General features: G+C 33.3%; 1 long non-coding RNA gene across 2 annotated transcripts in view; it reads left to right on the plus strand.

Annotated features, from left to right (window-relative positions):
- Positions 1 to 15799, plus strand: part of LOC141454906 (uncharacterized) — a 92182-nt gene that overhangs the window by 44904 nt on the left and 31479 nt on the right. The window contains exon 4 of one of the 2 annotated variants that reach the window (XR_012459029.1): positions 798 to 851. The exons of the other annotated variant lie outside the window; for it this stretch is intronic. This is a non-coding gene — a long non-coding RNA (uncharacterized lncRNA). The remainder of the gene's footprint in view (positions 1 to 797; positions 852 to 15799) is intronic. 2 annotated transcript variants of the gene reach the window in all.

The following is a 15799-nucleotide window of genomic DNA, read 5'->3' on the forward strand; positions in this document are numbered from 1 at the left end:
CGCACCAGCTCACACCTCAGCAGTTGTGGTCGCAAAATTAATGGAAATAGGGTTCCAACTCGTTTCACATCCCCCCTATTCTCCAGACTTGGCTCCCTCGGACTACTATTTGTTCCCCAATATGAAGAAATGGCTGGCGGGAAAAAGATTTTATTCAAACGAGGAGGTGATTGCAGAAACGAATGGCTATTTTTCAGACTGGGACAAATCCTATTATTCGGAAGGGATCAACAAACTAGAGCAGCGTTGGACGAAGTGTATAAGCCTAAAAGGAGACTATGTTGAAAAATAAAAAAGGTTTACCCCAAAAAATTAAGTAGTTTTTTATTTTTGCACGGACTTTTCAAACGACCCTCGTACATTAGGGTTACATTAGGCAGGAAAGATTAAATTATAAATGCATTTTCACAGAAATATGACAACAATGCTAAATTTAAATCGTAGTATTAAAAAAAGTCGTGTACTACTTCCGGAGGATTACCACTAGGTTTCTATTGTCACCCTACTATTTTAAGGCACGAAATTATCTGTGGTTATTAGCACAAGGAGCTTTTTTCCAGTGCATTGCAGGTGTCTCTGGACAGAGTTCTCCTGTCATAGACTCACATAAACGGGCACACTTCCGGCTAACGAAGAAGCACCCTAGGGGAAGAGGAAATCCAAGAGCCTGGGTTTGGTACTCCGAAATCTCCGCGTTGGCATCCTGTACAACGCTTACTTCTGACCCTCCTCCACTTTAGTCGACGTACATTTCAAATAAATTAATGAAACAATCACAAGTTTTGATTTCTTTTCAGGGTTCGTGTAAGGATGATGCTCTAACCGGAAACTGGACTTCCGGTCCAGAGAAGGTAAGCTTTACTATTTGTCTTACGTTAATGCATGCGAACTGCAATTTTAAATTAAATAAAATGTATGTAACCAATTATAAGGTGAAAATAAAATATAACCTCAAGGTTTATATGATGACGTAGAGTTTCATGATTAACGGTTTAATCTTCTTGAAATCTAAGAAGAAAAAAAACAAGATTTAGTAAGCCCCAAGACTGTCTAGACACACTCAAAGTACCTTCACCTCAAAAAGTTAGTTTTATGGGATCAAAAAAAAAGAAATTTTTTTGACTCATGATCAATTTCCTGTAAAATATACTTGGGTAGGGATAATTAGATAGGAAATTAGCATGAAGACGATCTAAACCTCAATAAATATGATAAAAAAGGTCAAATTGAACATGCGCACAGCTGTTGGATAGAGGGAAGGATAGAATTAAGGAATCATCCTTGGTTTGGATGATCACCCAAATAAAAAAGGAAAATGATTTGATGATTGAACGAAAAATCTGGTTCGTACTGTTATTCTCAAAGTTCTGATTCACCAGATTTTTTTTTAAAGGGAAAATTTAGTCCCAAATTTGGTTATTAAAACTGTCCGGTAGGACAGTTGTATAAGGGTTGATCATCAAAAACTGCAGGAAAAAGCGTAACGTTGAAAAACACCCAACTTTGACAATTTATTTCTCTTTTTCTATAAAAGATAAAATTCCCAAATTTTCTTTATAATGTAGGGCAAATCCTCCTTTATAACTGTAATTTTTTTGCAACAACCTAGATCTGATAGATTTTGAGAAAAAAGTTGCCGAAAATGTGCAAAAACGCCATTTTCAAAAATTGTTGTTGTTCTTGTTCTTGTTGTTGTTGTTGTTGTTGTTGTTACCTTTTTTGTAAACTGCGTAGCGCCTAAACGCGTGAACCGATTTTCATGAATGAGGTGTCATTCGATTCGGAATTTTATGTAGATGTGCCTTTTGGGGGTCTCGACTCTGTACATCGAATGGGAGAGGAGCTAGCCCCCTTTATGTAAGGCCCCCTCCAAAATTATTATTACTAATTACTCTGTAAATCTTGGCCCGATTTTGATAAAATTTAGTAGGATGATAGGGTTAGGGCTCCCCTACATAACATTAAAGCGACGATCTAATCTTACACTTGTTAAGGGGAAGTATAGCAATCGTTTCAAATTATCGACACGTGAACTGATTTTCATGAATAAAGTGTCATTCGAATTGAAATTTTGTACAGATTTGCATTTTAAAAGTCTCGACGCTACGCCTCATAAGGAGTGGAGTTTGCCCCACCCAAGTAAAGCCCTTTCTAAAACTATTATTACCAATATTTCCATAACGCTTAGTCCGATTTTGATAAAATTTAGCACGAAGAAGTGATTAAAGGTCCTCTACGTGGCAGTGAAGTGCCATCATGCTCTTACACCTACTAAGAGGAAGTCTTGCAACTGTTAAAATTATCAATGGGTGAACCGATTTACATCAATGAATTGTCGTTCGATTCAAAATCTTTGCCTCTTTGCCTTTTTGGGAGAAGTACTGTATTCGCAGTTTGTTTTTCTTACTCCTCTTAAAAGGAAGTACTGAAATCGCAGTTTAATTTTGCTAGTTACGTACAAATACCTTCCTATTTTATTCAAAACGCTTTCTCAAAAAAATTGTTATTGAGGATGGCAACTATAATCATTCTTTATAAAGATCTCTCCAGTGGTAGTTACGGTTCCGACTTAACACCTTTTCAGGTTATAATGATAGAATTGCTTATTCCAAATTTTAAACAAATCTGTAAAGCAGATATGTAACTTCGCAAAATAGACAAAAATGAAAATCTATCCAAAAGGTACAAAAATCTCCTTAACAAAAACTTACAGTTTTAAAAGTTAAGTATAAGGGTTGATTAAACGCCAAAAGGTACACAAATCAGCTAGTACCCAACATTTCATTCATGCTTAGTTCATATAATTTAAGTAATTTTGCTGCATTAACTTTTCCTTCACATTTTTTAGAATTTATTAGATGTCACAGACCCTTATGCTGGCCAGTTCATTCATAATATTATTTTGTTATAATTATGATAAAATGTATATTATATCCGTTTTTAAATAGGTACTTTATTTTAACTCTATTCCGAATTATTCTTCGGATTTAGCTTTAATTTGCCCTTTATTCTGAGATGTCACATATATACGATATATGCAAAAGTAGAAAAAGACAAAGTTAGAGTCGGCTACTGTTTAAATTTGAATCACGGATTTAAAAGAATATTTCAGTGTTGAATTCGTTTTACCGAAATATTCGTGAGCACAAATAACACACAGTTAATAACAAGTAGATTATTCAACAATAATGATTCATTTCTCAATTGTAATTTAATTTAGACCCCCTAATTTTACTTATAGTAAAATACTGGAACAATTAGATGTCCTAAACGTATGCATATCTCATTTATTTTATATTACATGTATACAACATTGTGGGAAGAACACCTAGATTGAAAATGTAATTGAAGAAAACTATATTATTTGCGATGAAGCCAGATAATTATTACCTTTAATTATAAACGTTTGGCTACTACATAAAATAACAATTACTTTAATCGAAGAATGAACTTAAACAGACGATTTAAAAAAATAAATAAAATAAAATAAATAAATAAAATAAACAAAATCATTGATGTATGTTGATGTAAGCATTTTTTCAAAAAGTTTTTGAATTTTTTAACCTGTAATTAATAGTTTGATTATTATAGATTAATAGATATTAAAGTCAATCTACAGTGCTACTTGAACAAATATTTTGTAGATAAATATGGCCAGCATAAGGGTCTGTGACATCTAATAAATTCTAAAAAATGTGAAGGAAAAGTTAATGCAGTAAAATTACTTAAATTATATCAATGAAGTATTAATGAAATGTTGGGAACTGCTGATTTGTGTACCTTTTGGCGTTTAATCAACCCTTATACTTAACTTTTAAAACTGTAAGTTTTTGTTAAGGAGATAATTAATATTATACAGATTGATAGTACAATAAACAGTAGTACCACCTTTCTCATTCCAAAAAATAAAATAAAAAAAATCCCATAAACTAAAAAAAAAACCCTAATGATAAGGTGCCACTTCCGGTGTCAAAAAATGTTTCGCACTTTAGACAGGAACTAAGTTGGAATTGTTTGGCACACAGCAGTTTTTTAAAAACTTCTTTTTTTTCTCTCTTTTTTGTAGAGGATCTCAAATTACCGGTGAAATTCACAAAATTGTAAATTAGCGCATGCGTACGCATTACTTCCTTTTTTTTCTCGAACGATAAAAGAAAATGGAAAAAACTGCATAAATGTAATAATTTCTGTTCATTTATCTGTTATAAATTAGATTACCCAAAGTGCCCATTTATTTTGTTTACATTTCTAGTGAACATATAGGTTACAGAGAGTGTATGCTAAACCCGCACAAGCTTGTTGTCTTAAAGGTTTTGCCTACCTAAAGCAAGTTTATACAAGTTTGGTATTTGTTTTTCTGTACCTTTATAGGTTATAAAAGTTGAACTTTTTTTATACTAGTAAATTTCAACTCTTTATTTAATGATTTCTTGATGGTGAAGGTTTTTAAAAAGTACGTAAATCACTTTACGGTCAAGATTAAAGGAATTAATTAGTTGGTATTGCATAAAACGTTATTGGTTCGATTCCCACCTAATCGTTTAAAACTTTTTTTTTTATTTACCCAAGATTTAATCTATTGTTTTCCCACTTAAGTTTTTTTTGGTGAGAAAGAGATTAGCTTATTTTGATAATTAGTTTGTGCATGTGTGTCTGTATGAGAGAGAGAACAACACATGATATCTGATTGTCTAAAAATCTTCCTTCAGGATAATTAATATTAAACAATTAAGTTGTCCTTAAATCTTGAAAGAAATCTCAAGGATTACTGTCGCTTTTTTACTTTCTCTAATTTAAATGCGGCTCTAAAGATGCTGAAGATCATCCCTTCATATCCCCGGCATGGTGTTGCGTCATGAAGAGATGTCCGCTGCCCTAAATTGAGAGGAAGTTGCTCCAGGAACTTCCGGCGGGTTCGTTCGATGTAGAATATCAGCACGATTAAAGCTACTAATTCCATAATATTCAGTGAATACAGCTGTTGTATTACAAAACCATCTGACATATGATTACCGTCTGACCTTATTTTCTGAACATTTATTTTAATACATAATGATTTATCTTAAATCTAAGGAAAGCATAAGTTTTTTTATTTTTTTATTTTTTTATTCCATAAAGAAGTATAAAGTTCAAAAAGTTCAAGGTTCAAAATGTTGAGGTTCAATTTTTTTTTTTGACCTTTTTATATTTAGTTATAATATGTAAGTATATAATGTACAGTTTTGGGGTTAAATTGTCCATTAGCATTTTGCGGTTCATATTTTTTTGGGGTATTTAAAACTATATTGATTGGATTAGGCACTTTGATTTTGGTGTACTCAATGGACCAAAAGTTAGGCAACAAATTAACGAGCTTGCATTTGTTTGGAGGCACAAGTTTTAGAAAGAGAGAGGCTAGCATCATAACCTCTCACCCTGACTAAAATAAATCGATTAATCGATATCAGTGTTATTGATAATAGAATTAATTGATGCAGCCGTGGATCATACGATTTTTATTTTAATGTTTCCTTTATAGCGAACGAATATAATATTGAACTTATCTAAGTTTCAAGAAAATTATTTTTTCCCTTACTCAAGGGTCTAACTTAACAAATTTTCTTCATACTTAGGAATTTTAAGTCCTATTTTATTCTTTCCAACAATATAACAATTTAAAACCATAATTTATGCTGAAATTTAAATCTTAGAGCAAAGTTTTTAAAAGGAGAGCTTTCATTATGCTTTCATAAAGATCTAGTCTATCCACCATAGAATGGATACTTCATAGAACTTGATAAAATTTGAGTTACTTAACTATGAAAACAATTCCAATAAAGCATTTCAAAATGGAACAGAGACGGCAAAAGATTAAATGTGTCCTTGTTTTGTGCGCAAACGAGAAAAATAAAGGTTATTTTTACTGTTGATTGTCAACTAATAGCGCAGAATTATTTTTACTTTATTACACATTATAATAAATACTGACAGACAAACGGACATACAATCCACACAACAGGTGTCTACTATGCGTGTTATAAAAGTACTTTCCATCATTATAAATTGCGTAAATTGTAAATAGTAAATTTCATACACGCAACTAGATTCATATTTTATACTATTTTTTTTTTTTTTTTTTAATTTTATTGGAAATATTTATAAATTAATAGAAAATATTTGAAAAATGATATAAAATAATTTCTGTTGGTCACAATGGCTTTCATTTACGTAATTGAATTTTCTTCAAATTTAGTATTTTTCCTGGGCAAAGTAATTGACGTCAATATTGTACAGGCTCTCTAAAATATAAAGGGTTTTTATGACGTCACTGTTCGCTCAGAGCTCCTCTAAAATCAATATTGCGTGAGGAAAAAGTGTCAACAGAAACACCTAAACCGGAAATATAATTTTATCTCGGATTTTTCACTTATTTTTCTTCTCGAAAATAGCTAATTTTTTCTCTAATGTACATAATATAGATAAGTTTTATTTTAACCAGTTTTCTATAGAGAAAGGGTAGTTCTGGGACTTTAGGGGGACTTCCTTCGTTTAATGTCTTAATTTGTTAGTTATATATTGTACAAAGTTAGTTAGTGGTACAATAAGTTTCACAACTATTGAATTCTAAGCAAATGTATGGGTTAGAACCGTGGGAATTTCAATGATTTAAAGTCTTATGAGTGTTTAAAACTTATTCTTACTTTGTCTTACTAAGTAAAGCAATGACTAGTTTTTCAGGCGGGTTTTACGTCCAACTACCAAATTTGATGTGGTGGACTAGCAAACATTCGTAACTATAAAGTTCCTTTGTTTATCCATCATTCAATAAAACCCAAGACCTAGACCGAGTATCGAACCCACTAAACCAACAATACATCTTAGTTTTGCGGGTATTAGCCTATAACCGCTGACATACTTTACTATAAATTTCGCATATTAACCATAGGAGAATATACACTAGTACCACAATACATCTTAGCTTTGCGGGTCTAGCCTATAACCGCCTAACGTACTTTACTATAAATTTCTCATATTAACCATTAGGAATATAGACTAGTACCGCAATACATCTTAGCTTTGTGGGTCTAGCCTCCAACTGCCTAACATACTTTACTATAAATTTCTTTTATTAACCATTAAATAAAATCCGAGGGCTAGACCGGGGGAATCGAACCCACTAAACCAACAATACATCTTAGTTTTGCGGGTCTAGTCTCTAAAACCGCTCGGCTACAGTGGCCCTATAGCTTTCTCTCACTATATACTTGCTATAATTTGTTAAGTATATCTAAATTTGAAAAGGAATCGACACTATAAAAATGAATCGATTATAGATATATTACTTTAATTGATTTTTTAAGTTAATTATTTTTGTATGCGATGTTGAAATTATGCTTATTATTATTAAAGTAGGTGAACTCTTTGTTTAAGGTGTAACAGGAAATGAAGTAAACGAAAAATAATATCAGGCAAGGTTTATTAGTTTTAATACGCAACAGGTGGGTGAATTGAGAATTATGTTCAAAATGCAAACATTTAGTATTGATTTTGGTATTTTAATAGTACAAAGATCCGTTACTTCCTCCAATGATTGTTAAAAGGAAGTACGCTTATTCAAATCTAATTTCCGAAATCGTGGTTTTTAATTGAATGACATGTTTTAAACTGCTCTGAATGTGGGAAAATTTTTTTTAGCGAGTTGTCTATAGGTGTAGCGAGCGATTATCTGTCAAAAAATATTAAAGATCCTCTAGAAATATCTTACCGTAATGCCTACAAAGATCATACAATATCCCTAACTGTAAAAGCATCCCTTAAAGCGAGTAAGCAACCACTGAACTCGTGCTCATCAAATGAGCACATTGATCTCAATTTAGGGCAAACGTCATTCCAATCTCTTCATCACACTTCACTATTCAAGACTGAACTTTTATAAGAAGACCAACCACACAAGCGTGCTTAGACTGGCACACACTCTCAGTTATAGAGCCCTTACTCAGAAACAAGAATTAACTTCTGAACTCCTTTTTATAACCCTTCTCATTTTGTGACCTCCACTGCTTCTTCAACTACATTAATATTCTCCTTTTCTTGACTTCCCAGCCTTCGTTTTTTCCTTGTATTCGTACGCTGGTTCGGGATTAGGGAACAGAGTCGACAATCCTAAGCTTTCCTTTCCTACATTACCTTCTATTCGGGAATGTCCTCCCGAGTAACCCAGAAAAAGTTTCTAGTCACATATTAACAAATTTCGTGGCATTTTCATGGATTCTACGTAACACGTGATATTCTACATGGTAGAGATATTTATCTTCACGTTTATGAACGGAAAACCTCTTAGTGTTATTATTTATTTCGTTGGCATTATCCGTCACAGCAGGCATGTTTATCGTATCCCTGAGTGGTTGATTCATTAGTTTCGTGTAGAGATTTCGACGGCAATTGTCTGACGAAAACATAAATGACGTCGAAATCTACCTCTGTTGATGGATGATAGTACTCAACGGAGATGAGCGAAACGTGCCGAATAGAAAATTGATATAAATAAATAAATTGAAATAAATATTAATAATACCAATAATAATAATACCAATAACAAAAAATTTCATTTTAAATACGGTGATAAATTGGCCGACAAGTTTTGTTAATAGAATTCGGAAAGCATGAAATTCTTTATTATTTTGTTTTTCAAGACATTTTGAAATCACGCATCCCATTATTATAATGTTTCCTTTAAAAAGTCTTTTACTGTTTGTTTATTTTCCATCAATTATCTTCTTCTTTTCTTATTATTCATTATTCCTTCTTTACTTATTTACGCACAATAAATATTGCTACATAGTAAATGAGTTTGTACGTCTAGTTTACACAAGGTCGTCCTATACGAGTACGTAACATTATTATTAATGATGTCAATGGCGTATTTTGGGTGAAGATGTTCTTTTATTTCTAGTCACTTCCTGTTTACTGCGATTGTGTAGATTTTAGATTCAGAATTTTCACCGGAAGTTCTCCTTTGTTTTACACGTCCTTAATCTTTACGAGGTGTGGCTATTAAATAACGAGACTGATGCTACTACAGAAGAACTATGCATGCGCCAAATCCTAACGATCTGCACAGCTGTGCACAGCGTAAAGCCTTCTCTTTCGATTGCAGCGTCTCACGTGTTTGTCAGAGAAATCTCGTCTGACCGGAACCGTCGTTTGATGATACTACACATGTAGTAGAGCAACGAATTGTCGGTGAAATTTCACATCAAAACTTGGGTAAAACCGCTACTGAAACTTGATCTTTTATTAAAAGAAGTTTATGGCGATGAATGTTGAATCACGTGCGCACGAAGTTTTTGAGTGGTTCAAGCGTTTCCAAAGATGGCCGAGAAGACTTCCGGAGATGATGACCGCCCAGTTCGCCCTTCCTCGTCCAAAACGGATGAAAATATCGATTATTACAACTGTGCAGCCTAAAGCCTTTTCTTTCGATTGCTGCGCCTCACGTATTTTGTAGAGAAATCTCGTCTGACCGGATCCGTCGTTTGGGTAAGAGGTGTTAGTTTCGTTTTGCCGAAAACATGATACTACACATGTAGTAGAACAACGAATTGTCCTGAAATTTCACTTCAAAACTTGGTAAAACCGCTACTGAAACTTATCTTTTATTAAAAGAAGTTCATGGCGATGAATTATTAATCACTTGCGCACGAAGTTTTTGAGTGGTTCAAGCCGAGAAGACGTCGGAGATGATGACCACCCGGGTCGCCCTTTCACGTCCAAAACAGATGAAAATATCGATTATAATTAATCAACATTACTACCGTGAGGTGCTTGCTCAACTCTGGTGAAAGAGTAAGGAAAAAAAACGACCCGATTTGTGGAAGAACAAGTCATCACGGGGTTCTACATCAAGACAACGCGCCGGCTCAACACTGCATTTTCTGTCCAAGACGACGTTTCTAGCCAAGTACAACATTCCAGTTTTAGGCCATCCGCCTTATTCGCCTGACCTGGTGGCCCCATGTCACTTTAGATCTGTTCGCCAAAGTCAAATCTGGATTAAAAGGAACACGATTTCAGTCCAGTTGAAGCTGTGAAGGAGCTCACAGAAAAAGACTTCCAGCATTGTTTGGGAACAATGGTAAATTCGCATGGAGCGATGTAGGGATAGGGGAGGGGTGTATATTGAAGGTGATAATAACTAAATATGTATAAATTTAAAATAAAATGTTTTACATCAATAGTCTCGTTATTTAATAGCCACACCTCGTGTATATATAATAGCTGTTCTATGGGGAGCTCTGACGTCGTATAAACAGCGTTAAGAGGAAATGGTCGTGAGTTTTCAAAGCCCATATTTTGTTATTATTAAAAAAAAAAAAAAATAGGTGGTCGGAAACAGCATAACTTACACCTAAAATGTAACCACAACAGAATATTACCTCCACCTGAGTCATACACTCGAGTCACGTAGAACTTTCCGCCCCAAAGTAATGGATCAAAGCACACAACTTTGCCGAAATGTTTAGTAATTATGGTACTTTTCAAGTTTTACATCCAACAAAACGTGGGATCAATACAATCAAAAAATCATTCATGCCTGTTTAAAAAAAATAATAATTCTTCAACGTTATTAAATTACCGATTAACTATTGACTCACTTGTTAAACCGTGAATAGAGTTTACTATTGAAACTATTAACAAGATAATTGGCCATAAACTATTGGTGATCCCAAAAAAAAGAAATTCACCAATCAAAATAAATTACCATTAGCTTAGAACGAAAAAGCGAAGAAAACACTTATTTCTATGGTTCTTAATTACTTTTAGAAAATAATCTAAAGTAATAAAAAAACATTATTTGAAACAAAACAATAAGTATACTCAATCTATTATCATGATATAATAATTCCTAAATATTACGTGATGATTCATACAATACATTATAATAGAATTGTTCAGGAGAACATTTTTACTCAATACGATAATTTTTATTTAATACATCTAAGTTGGTATTACTCTAATAGCTGATAAAACATTATTTCATACAATAGAATTGTTCAGGAGAACATTTTATTCAATACGATAATTTTTATTTAATACATCTAAGTTGGTATTACTCTAACAGCTGATATAATATTATTTCATACAAATAAAAAAAAAGTCAATTAAATACTTCTATTATTAATAGGTCATAATTAATAACAGATATGATTCATCAGTTTAATTAGCACGTATTCGAAATTACCTCTATTTTAATTATTATTAAATGTAATATTTAATAATAATATTTAACTTTGACTTTTTTAATCTTTTTTAAATTATTTTAAAGGTTAGCTTATAACTTTTAGCTATCTTAAGATGAAAACCTGCAAACAAACCAGTTTTTCCTTGAAAACTATGTGAACAATAGTTATTTATTTAACAAGTGTGGAAAGTAGTACTTTTCCTCACGCGAGGCAGGGTTTGCACGCACGAGCGAGCGAAGCTAGGCGAGTGCAAGTGCAAATTGCCGAGTGTGAGGAAAATACTTTACACTAGAGTTAAATATTATATTTTTTCTGCAACCATTTAGGTATTAACTAATAAAATTAAAAATTTCATTTTTACAGTCTACAAAAAGTAGACCTTGGACTTCACCTCGACAAGCGACTAACCTGAAATCCTCATACTCGACTAAAACGAACTGAGTTAAATAACAGATATAAACTATTAAAAAAATTACTAGACAAACGTTAAAAACTGACGCTACGTAACAAAAGCCAGCTGTACTACTTATTACTAGCCCCTATATGGACATATGGAATAGAACTGTACGGGACAGCCAAACACTCGAACCTTCATCGTATCCAATCCCTTCAATCCAAAATCCTTCGTACCCTTGTCAATGCTCCTTTCTACGTCTCTAACCATACTATCCACAATGACCTTAAAATTCCCTTCGTCTCTGTCCTCGCCAAATCCCGTTACATAAAATTCCATTTCCCAACTATCCTCTCACATGAATCCTTTAGTCCAAGCCCTCACAACCTCCACTCTTCCAACTAATCCTCCACAACGTTTGAAGCGTCGGTGGTCTCGCGACCATCTGCGAATGTAGCGTCGGCTATCTAGTGAGACAGTCGTGATTCTCCTGCTATTATGGCATATTACGACTGCTATCGCTGGATGGCCGTCGTTCATGTCAGACATGTCAATGTGTGCTTGTTGGCCTAGCCTATCAGCACACTCTATTATCGGCTATCTGTTTTGCTTGTTGCATTTATTTCTGTGCAGTGGTAAAAATCTAAATGAAGGTAAAAAAAAAAAAAAAAAAAAAACTTACGTATTTACATTACTTATTACATTTTCTGCTGTTTCTTTTATTGATGGAGGAGTGTTTTCTAAACAGGCATCACTAGAATCCATTTTAAATTTCTATAAGGTAACACTATAACCTTTTTAACTGTTATAATTAAAAATATCTAATTATTTATTAAAGTATTATTTTTATTTCTATATTCCTTTCAATTTTTATTTTATTTTTTAATATTCGTTTTTTAATTATTCTTTACTCCTTGTATACAGCAGACATACCTCAACATCCAAATACTATCCTCTCCACCTTTGCTGACGATACTGCTATCTTATCTCCACATTCCGATCCTCTTATCGCTACACGAACTCTACAAACACACATCAACCACTTACAGGACTGGCTTTTCAAATGGAGAATCAAAACCAACGTTACGAAGTCTAAGTTTATAGTATTTACTCTCAGACGGAAAATCCTACCTCCTGTCATCTTGAACCAAACTCCTATACCAACTGTGGGCAAAGTACGTTACCTTGGACTGCACCTAGACAAACGGTTGACATGGAATCCCCATACTAGACTGAAAAGACAAGAAACTAACCAACGCTACAAACTTCTCGCCAGACTACTTGACAAACGTTCGAAACTTAACCTACGTAACAAAAGACTCTTATATCTAATGTTACTGCGACCCATTTGGTCATACGGCATCGAAGTATGGGGATCGACTAAGCGTTCCAACTCACTACGCCTCCAGACATTACAGTCAAAAATACTTCGAAAACTTCTTAACGCTCCGTTCTATGTATCTAACCTCACTATCCATAATGACCTCAAAATTCCTTTCATTACAGATCTTGCTAACACTCGTTTCTTCAAATTTCATTCCTCTACAGCAGCTCATCCTAACCCTCTCATAGATCACCTATCTTCCTCCACATTACCAGGTAATCCTCTAAGGAGATTGAAGAGAATATGGCCTCGTGATCTTCTCTTATCTTAAGCACGTTACTGGAGTGGCACCACTGGGTGCCTTCTCCAATCATGATTTCCCGTTATTTCTTTTCCCTTTCACCGTATTTGCTTGTTGCAACAACTGTTGCAGTGGTAAATTGCAATAAAAGATTTAAAAAAAAAAAAAAAAATTATTTAAATAAAATAAATTTAAATAAGCTTATTAGAGTTTTACAGAAAATATTTATGTTAATAACAAAACTTCTTATATCAAGGAAGCACAATAAAGTTTTTCCACTCACTTGTGCGGAAAGTGACACTAATGGGAATTTCCCCCCCACTAGTGTGGGAAGTTGGGCATTACACAGCTGATTTTAATTGAGTAATGAGAACTTCCCCACATGGTTGCAGAAAAAAAATCTTTTAAAAAAAAATCAGTTTAATCTCACGTGATAACTTATGAGTTTTTCCTTTATAAGCTCGTGAAAAATTGTTTTCAGAAAAATTTTTGGCGGGGCATTTTTCTAACATGACATTTTTTTTTTTTTTTTACTATTTCATCACAGGAAATAGGTTAAATCGTTTTACTGCAATTTAAAACTTAAAATTTACAGAATCATTACTTACAGCTGTAAGAGAACTGTTATAAAATGTGTTCACACATCATATTTCTATTTTGTAACGCCTTCTTGATGGTATAAAACATTTATATTTATTAATTACCCGCATTTCTTTATTTATTTCTTTTAAACGGCCATGTTTTTTTTTTACGAGCTATATAAGAAAGTAGTTGTGAAATAGATAATTGGTTTAAAAAAAAATAATATTTTTTTTTTCCTCGAATTTTTATGGCCATTTTGTGATTGTGTGGGTATTGTTAAATTGGTGCTATTAATGAAACTATAATTGACTATTAAACCTTCATAATCTGTTTTGCAACCACCTTCAGAAGATTCTATTTTTTGTCTGATTTTTACATTTTTTTTTTACAAATTGTGACAAAAGTAGAAGTAGGCTTTTTGTAAAGCTAGAAGCTAAATTTAATGTTCAAATATTTAAAAATGTTTTTAGCTAATCTTTGTTAATTTATGAATATATGGATAGTAGACAATATTGTTGTAGTATTGAGAATAGTTGACATCCATTACTACTTGGTATTTTAGTATTTATTGCATAAAATTGCCTCAATGCATTTGTTAGGTTACCTGTTGTAAAATATTTTTGTCAATGATTGGTTGCAAAATTGTTTAAACCTCAAGTATAGAATACTAATTTAAATTAACTTTAAAATTTTTCTAAAAATAACCTCTAAAGGTTTGGTAAATTTGCTTTTTTCTTCTATTACTTGATCGCTTTCAAATTTTTCTGATAATGTGAAACTTGGTCTGGAATCTGGTTGCTAGAATTATTTGGGAATCTTTCTTACTATTCATCGTAGGGGTGCAAGTTTATTGGAATCTCTGATCTGTTTTGGGGGGGGGGGGCTTTTTCTTCCATCATCAGAGATTTCGACTTCACTTTCGTATTTCCATCTCGTACTATACTTGCTGTAAGTAGTGCTGATGTTATAAGTTCAGCATGTGGAGGGCGACTGATGGAAACAGAAATGAAGCCAAAAATCTTTGCACCAATCGGATTAACCTACCCCTGATGATGGACGAATAAGACCGGAACTGTGTCAGTGATACAAAAGCAGGGTAATTGCCTATTTTTTTTGCAGGCGGAGTTTTTAACGTCCATCTACCAATTAAGTGAAAGTGGACGACGGAAGCTGTAATAAATTGTTTTCTAAGAAATAAAAAAGTAGTCATACGCGGGGATTCGATCTGGCGACCTCCCACTTATGAAGCCACGCTCTTGACCACTAGACCAACCCCTTGATACAACAAAAAGATGTATCGCTCCACACACTAGCATTATTTTACCACAATTCTTTGTCGGTTTCTATCTCAGTTCAAGGCCAGAGCGAGACAATAAACGTGCGTGCCACGATGTATGAAATCAGCGTTTATTATACAGTACTGCCAACCTAACTACATTGTGGACATTACAGAGCTACGTCTTCCAATCAAAGTTTAACACAATTATAACAATAACCCGTTTCATCAGAACCAAATATCCATTTCTCAGCTGGAGGTTACTAAAAAAACATGGCCTCCTGAGTTCTTTACGAAGTTTATTTTCACAATTTCCAATCACCAATACTTTCACCGTAAAACAAAAGAAACTGTGCGGCTCTGACGTAGCAAGAGTGTATGTGTGTGGGACACTAGCGTAGTAAAAGTGTTAGGGAGAGAGGGTGGAGTAGAAAATAGGCATAATTAACAGAATCTTGTAATTACAATTTTAAGACCAATTATTTTTGGGCTATTTCAATATTTGTTAGTGATTCTCATGAAAGAAATAAAAGAATACATTTTATTAATTTATTACTTTTAATTGCATGTGAACAATAAAAGATTACGTATATTATTGGCCAGTGTTTGGTACTAATTAGTGGTGATGTCATATCCCAACGTGATTGCTCAATGCGTTGATTGAGTTTTGACGTAGTTATAATATAGTTTTTATTTTCTG

The sequence above is a fragment of the Rhodnius prolixus genome, unplaced genomic scaffold, assembly GCF_049639745.1.
Source record: "Rhodnius prolixus isolate KJV_2025 unplaced genomic scaffold, Rpr scaffold_15, whole genome shotgun sequence".
Lineage (NCBI taxonomy): Eukaryota > Metazoa > Arthropoda > Insecta > Hemiptera > Reduviidae > Rhodnius > Rhodnius prolixus.